We start from the raw sequence: 6,540 nt of genomic DNA on the forward strand, positions 1-6,540 counted from the left end.
GGCGAGTGATGCAGAGCATACATAGAGTGCCGTGCAGTGGCAGACATAAGCCGCGTAGAACGTAGGCGCGGAGCAGAGGCCGGAGGATGTCAGAGAGTGTGGCCGGCGAGGGGTGCACCTCTGCGGGCATGCCTCCGACGTCTAGCCCCCGTTGGTCACGGGGGTTCAGCCAAGCACGCGCCGCCGGCCCCGCAGAGCTGGTTCTCGCCTGGAGTGCGAGCCTTGCCCCGTGCATGGACTTCCGAAGTGATGACGTCAGCGGGAGCAGCCGCTCGGCCGTATCCGGCGGCATGTCACTGTTCCCCGGCCAGACTTGGCGGCAAGTCCCGGGGACGAACAAGCCCATGGAAGTAGGGGCTCAGCGGGAGCAGCCAGTTGGCCTATCCGGCCACATGTCACTGTCCCCCGGCCAGACTTGGCGGCAAGTCCCGGGGAGGAACAAGCCCATGGAAGTAGGAGCTCCGACTTCCAAAGTGATGACGTCAGCGGGAGCAGCCGCTCGGCCGTATCCGGCGGCATGTCACTGTTCCCCGGCCAGACTTGGCGGCAAGTCCCGGGGACGAACAAGCCCATGGAAGTAGGGGCTCAGCGGGAGCAGCCAGTTGGCCTATCCGGCCACATGTCACTGTCCCCCGGCCAGACTTGGCGGCAAGTCCCGGGGAGGAACAAGCCCATGGAAGTAGGAGCTCCGACTTCCAAAGTGATGACGTCAGCGGGAGCAGCCGCTCGGCCGTATCCGGCGGCATGTCACTGTTCCCCGGCCAGACTTGGCGGCAAGTCCCGGGGACGAACAAGCCCATGGAAGTAGGGGCTCAGCGGGAGCAGCCAGTTGGCCTATCCGGCCACATGTCACTGTCCCCCGGCCAGACTTGGCGGCAAGTCCCGGGGAGGAACAAGCCCATGGAAGTAGGAGCTCCGACTTCCAAAGTGATGACGTCAGCGGGAGCAGCCGCTCGGCCGTATCCGGCGGCATGTCACTGTTCCCCGGCCAGACTTGGCGGCAAGTCCCGGGGACGAACAAGCCCATGGAAGTAGGGGCTCAGCGGGAGCAGCCAGTTGGCCTATCCGGCCACATGTCACTGTCCCCCGGCCAGACTTGGCGGCAAGTCCCGGGGAGGAACAAGCCCATGGAAGTAGGAGCTCCGACTTCCAAAGTGATGACGTCAGCGGGAGCAGCCGCTCGGCCGTATCCGGCGGCATGTCACTGTTCCCCGGCCAGACTTGGCGGCAAGTCCCGGGGACGAACAAGCCCATGGAAGTAGGGGCTCAGCGGGAGCAGCCAGTTGGCCTATCCGGCCACATGTCACTGTCCCCCGGCCAGACTTGGCGGCAAGTCCCGGGGAGGAACAAGCCCATGGAAGTAGGAGCTCCGACTTCCAAAGTGATGACGTCAGCGGGAGCAGCCGCTCGGCCGTATCCGGCGGCATGTCACTGTTCCCCGGCCAGACTTGGCGGCAAGTCCCGGGGACGAACAAGCCCATGGAAGTAGGGGCTCAGCGGGAGCAGCCAGTTGGCCTATCCGGCCACATGTCACTGTCCCCCGGCCAGACTTGGCGGCAAGTCCCGGGGAGGAACAAGCCCATGGAAGTAGGAGCTCCGACTTCCAAAGTGATGACGTCAGCGGGAGCAGCCGCTCGGCCGTATCCGGCGGCATGTCACTGTTCCCCGGCCAGACTTGGCGGCAAGTCCCGGGGACGAACAAGCCCATGGAAGTAGGGGCTCAGCGGGAGCAGCCAGTTGGCCTATCCGGCCACATGTCACTGTCCCCCGGCCAGACTTGGCGGCAAGTCCCGGGGAGGAACAAGCCCATGGAAGTAGGAGCTCCTACTTCCAAAGCGATGACGTCAGCGGGAGCAGCCGCTCGGCCGTATCCGGCGGCATGTCACTGTTCCCCGGCCAGACTTGGCGGCAAGTCCCGGGGGACGAACAAGCCCATGGAAGTAGGGGCTCAGCGGGAGCAGCCAGTTGGCCTATCCGGCCACATGTCACTGTCCCCCGGCCAGACTTGGCGGCAAGTCCCGGGGAGGAACAAGCCCATGGAAGTAGGAGCTCCTACTTCCAAAGCGATGACGTCAGCGGGAGAAGCCGCTCGGCCTATCCGGCCACATGTCACCGTCCCCCGGCCACACTTGGCTATAGGTCCCGGGGAGGAATAATGCCCATGGAAGTAGGAGCTCCTACTTCCAAAGGGGCAAGTCAGCGGGAGCAGCCACTTGGCCTATTCGGCCAAGTTTCACTGTTCCCCGGCCACACTTGGCTGTAGGTCCCGGAGAGGAATAATGCCCATGGAAGTAAGAGCTCCTACCTCCAAAGGGGCAAGTCAGCGGGAGAAGCCACTTGGCCTATCCGGCCACATGTCACTGTCCCCCGGCCAAGCTTGGCTGTAGGTCCCGGGGAGGAATAATGCCCATGGAAGTAGGAGCTCCTACTTCCAAAGGGGCAAGTCAGCGGAAGAAGCCACTAGTTCTATCCGGCCAAGAGTCACTGTTCCCCGGCCTTACTTGGCAGTAGGTCCCGGGGAGGAATAATGCCCATGGAAGTAGGAGCTCCTACTTCCAAAGGGGCAAGTCAGCGGGAGAAGCCACTTGGCCTATCCGGCCAAGAGTCACTGTTCCCCGGCCACTCTTGGCAGTAGGTCCCGGGGAGGAATAATGCCCATGGAAGTAGGAGCTCCTACTTCCAAAGGGGCAAGTCAGCGGGAGAAGCCACTAGTTCTATCCGGCCAAGAGTCACTGTTCCCCGGCTACACTTGGCAGTAGGTCCCGGGGAGGAATAATGCCCATGGAAGTAGGAGCTACTACCTCCAAAGGGTGAAGACACTTGGCTCTAAGTCCCCGAGAGGTATACTGCCCATGGGAGTAAGAGCTCCTACTTCCAAAGGGGCAAGTCAGCGGGAGAAGCCACTTGGCCTACCCGGCCAAGAGTCACTGTTCCCCGGCCACACTTGGCAGTAGGTCCCGGGGAGGAATAATGCCCATGGAAGTAGGAGCTCCTACTTCCAAAGGGGCAAGTCAGCGGGAGAAGCCACTTGGCCTACCCGGCCAAGAGTCACTGTTCCCCGGCCACACTTGGCAGTAGGTCCCGGGGAGGAATAATGCCCATGGAAGTAGGAGCTCCTACTTCCAAAGGGGCAAGTCAGCGGGAGAAGCCACTTGGCCTATCCGGCCACATGTCACTGTCCCCCGGCCACACTTGGCTGTAGGTCCCGGGGTGGAATAATGCCCATGGAAGTAGGAGCTCCTACTTCCAAAGGGGCAAGTCAGCGGGAGCAGCCACTTGGCCTATCCGGCCAAGTGTCACTGTTCCCCGGCCACACTTGGCTGTAGGTCCCGGAGAGGAATAATGCCCATGGAAGTAAGAGCTCCTACCTCCAAAGGGTGAAGACACTTGGCTCTAAGTCCCCGAGAGGTATACTGCCCATGGAAGTGAGAGCTCCTACTTCCAAAGGGGCAAGTCAGCGGGAGAAGCCACTTGGCCTATCCGGCCAAGAGTCACTGTTCCCCGGCCACACTTGGCAGTAGGTCCCGGGGAGGAATAATGCCCATGGAAGTAAGAGCTCCTACTTCCATAGGGGCAAGTCAGCGGGAGAAGCCACTTGGCCTATCCGGCCAAGAGTCACTGTTCCCCGGCCACACTTGGCAGTAGGTCCCGGGGAGGAATAATGCCCATGGAAGTAGGAGCTCCTACTTCCAAAGGGGCAAGTCAGCGGGAGAAGCCACTTGGCCTATCCGGCCACATGTCACTGTCCCCCGGCCACTCTTGGCTGTAGGTCCCGGGGAGGAATAATGCCCATGGAAGTAGGAGCTCCTACTTCCAAAGGGGCAAGTCAGCGGGAGAAGCCACTTGGACTATCCGGCCAAGAGTCACTGTTCCCCGGCCACACTTGGCAGTATGTCCCGGGGAGGAATAATGCCCATGGAAGTGGGAGCTCCTACTTCCAAAGGGGCAAGTCGGCGGGAGAAGCCACTTGGCCTATCCGGCCAAGAGTCACTGTTCCCCGGCCACACTTGGCAGTAGGTCCCGGGGAGGAATAATGCCCATGGAAGTAAGAGCTCCTACTTCCAAAGGGGCAAGTCAGCGGGAGAAGCCACTTGGCCTATCCGGCCAAGAGTCACTGTTCCCCGGCCACACTTGGCAGTAGGTCCCGGGGAGGAATAATGCCCATGGAAGTAAGAGCTCCTACTTCAATAGGGGCAAGTCAGCGGGAGAAGCCACTTGGCCTATCCGGCCAAGAGTCACTGTTCCCCGGCCACACTTGGCAGTAGGTCCCGGGGAGGAATAATGCCCATGGAAGTAGGAGCTCCTACCTCCAAAGGGTGAAGACACTTGGCTCTAAGTCCCCGAGAGGTATAATGCCCATGGAAGTAAGAGCTCCTACTTCCAAAGGGGCAAGTCAGCGGGAGAAGCCACTTGGCCTATCCGGCCAAGAGTCACTGTTCCCCGGCCACACTTGGCTGTAGGTCCCGGGGAGGAATAATGCCCATGGAAGTAGGAGCTCCTACTTCCAAAGGGGCAAGTCAGCGGGAGAAGAGCCACTTGGCCTATCCGGCCAAGAGTCACTGTTCCCCGGCCACACTTGGCAGTAGGTCCCGGGGAGGAATAATGCCCATGGAAGTAGGAGCTACTACCTCCAAAGGGTGAAGACACTTGGCTCTAAGTCCCCGAGAGGTATACTGCCCATGGGAGTAAGAGCTCCTACTTCCAAAGGGGCAAGTCAGCGGGAGAAGCCACTTGGCCTATCCGGCCAAGAGTCACTGTTCCCCGGCCACACTTGGCAGTAGGTCCCGGAGAGGAATAATGCCCATGGAAGTAGGAGCTCCTACTTCCAAAGGGGCAAGTCAGCGGGAGAAGCCACTTGGCCTACCCGGCCAAGAGTCACTGTTCCCCGGCCACACTTGGCAGTAGGTCCCGGGGAGGAATAATGCCCATGGAAGTAGGAGCTCCTACTTCCAAAGGGGCAAGTCAGCGGGAGAAGCCACTTGGCCTATCCGGCCACATGTCACTGTCCCCCGTCCACACTTGGCTGTAGGTCCCGGGGTGGAATAATGCCCATGGAAGTAGGAGCTCCTACTTCAAAAGGGGCAAGTCAGCGGGAGCAGCCACTTGGCCTACCCGGCCAAGTGTCACTGTTCCCCGGCCACACTTGGCTGTAAGTCCCGGAGAGGAATAATGCCCATGGAAGTAAGAGCTCCTACCTCCAAAGGGCGAAGACACTTGGCTCTAAGTCCCCGAGAGGTATACTGCCCATGGAAGTGAGAGCTCCTACTTCCAAAGGGGCAAGTCAGCGGGAGAAGCCACTTGGCCTATCCGGCCAAGAGTCACTGTTCCCCGGCCACTCTTGGCTGTAGGTCCCGGGGAGGAATAATGCCCATGGAAGTAGGAGCTACTACCTTCAAAGGGGCAAGTCAGCGGGAGAAGCCACTTGGCTTATCCGGCCAAGAGTCACTGTTCCCCGGCCACAATTTGCAGTATGTCCCGGGGAGGAATAATGCCCATGGAAGTAGGAGCTACTACCTCCAAAGGGTGAAGACACTTGGCTCTAAGTCCCCGAGTGGTATACTGCCCATGGAAGTAAGAGCTCCTACTTCCATAGGGGCAAGTCAGCGGGAGAAGCCACTTGGCCTATCCGGCCAAGAGTCACTGTTCCCCGGCCACACTTGGCAGTAGGTCCCGGGGAGGAATAATGCCCATGGAAGTAGGAGCTCCTACTTCCAAAGGGGCAAGTCAGCGGGAGAAGCCACTTGGCCTATCCGGCCAAGAGTCACTGTTCCCCGGCCACTCTTGGCTGTAGGTCCCGGGGAGGAATAATGCCCATGGAAGTAGGAGCTACTACCTCCAAAGGGGCAAGTCAGCGGGAGAAGCCACTTGGCCTATCCGGCAAAGAGTCACTGTTCCCCGGCCACACTTGGCAGTATGTCCCGGGGAGGAATAATGCCCATGGAAGTAGGAGCTACTACCTCCAAAGGGGCAAGTCAGCGGGAGAAGCCACTTGGCCTATCCGGCAAAGAGTCACTGTTCCCCGGCCACACTTGGCTGTAGGTCGAGGGGAGGAATAATGCCCATGGAAGTAGGAGCTCCTACTTCCAAAGGGGCAAGTCAGCGGGAGAAGCCACTTGGCCTATCCGGCAAAGAGTCACTGTTCCCCGGCCACACTTGGCTGTAGGTCCCGGGGAGGAATAATGCCCATGGAAGTAGGAGCTCCTACTTCCAAAGGGGCAAGTCAGCGGGAGAAGCCACTTGGCCTATCCGGCCAAGAGTCACTGTTCCCCGGCCACACTTGGCAGGAGGTCCCGGGGAGGAATAATGCCCATGGAAGTAGGAGCTCCTACTTCCAAAGGGTCAAGTCAGCGGGAGAAGCCACTTCGCCTACCCGGCCAAGTGTCACTGTCCCCCGGCCACACTTGGCAGTAGGTCCCGGGGAGGAATAATGCCCATGGAAGTAGGAGCTCCTACTTCCAAAGGGGCAAGTCAGCGGGAGAAGCCACTTCGCCTACCCGGCCGAGTGTCACTGTCCCCCGGCCAGACTTGGCGGCAAGTCCC

Source organism: Engystomops pustulosus, unplaced genomic scaffold (genome assembly GCF_040894005.1).
Source record: "Engystomops pustulosus unplaced genomic scaffold, aEngPut4.maternal MAT_SCAFFOLD_344, whole genome shotgun sequence".
Lineage (NCBI taxonomy): Eukaryota > Metazoa > Chordata > Amphibia > Anura > Leptodactylidae > Engystomops > Engystomops pustulosus.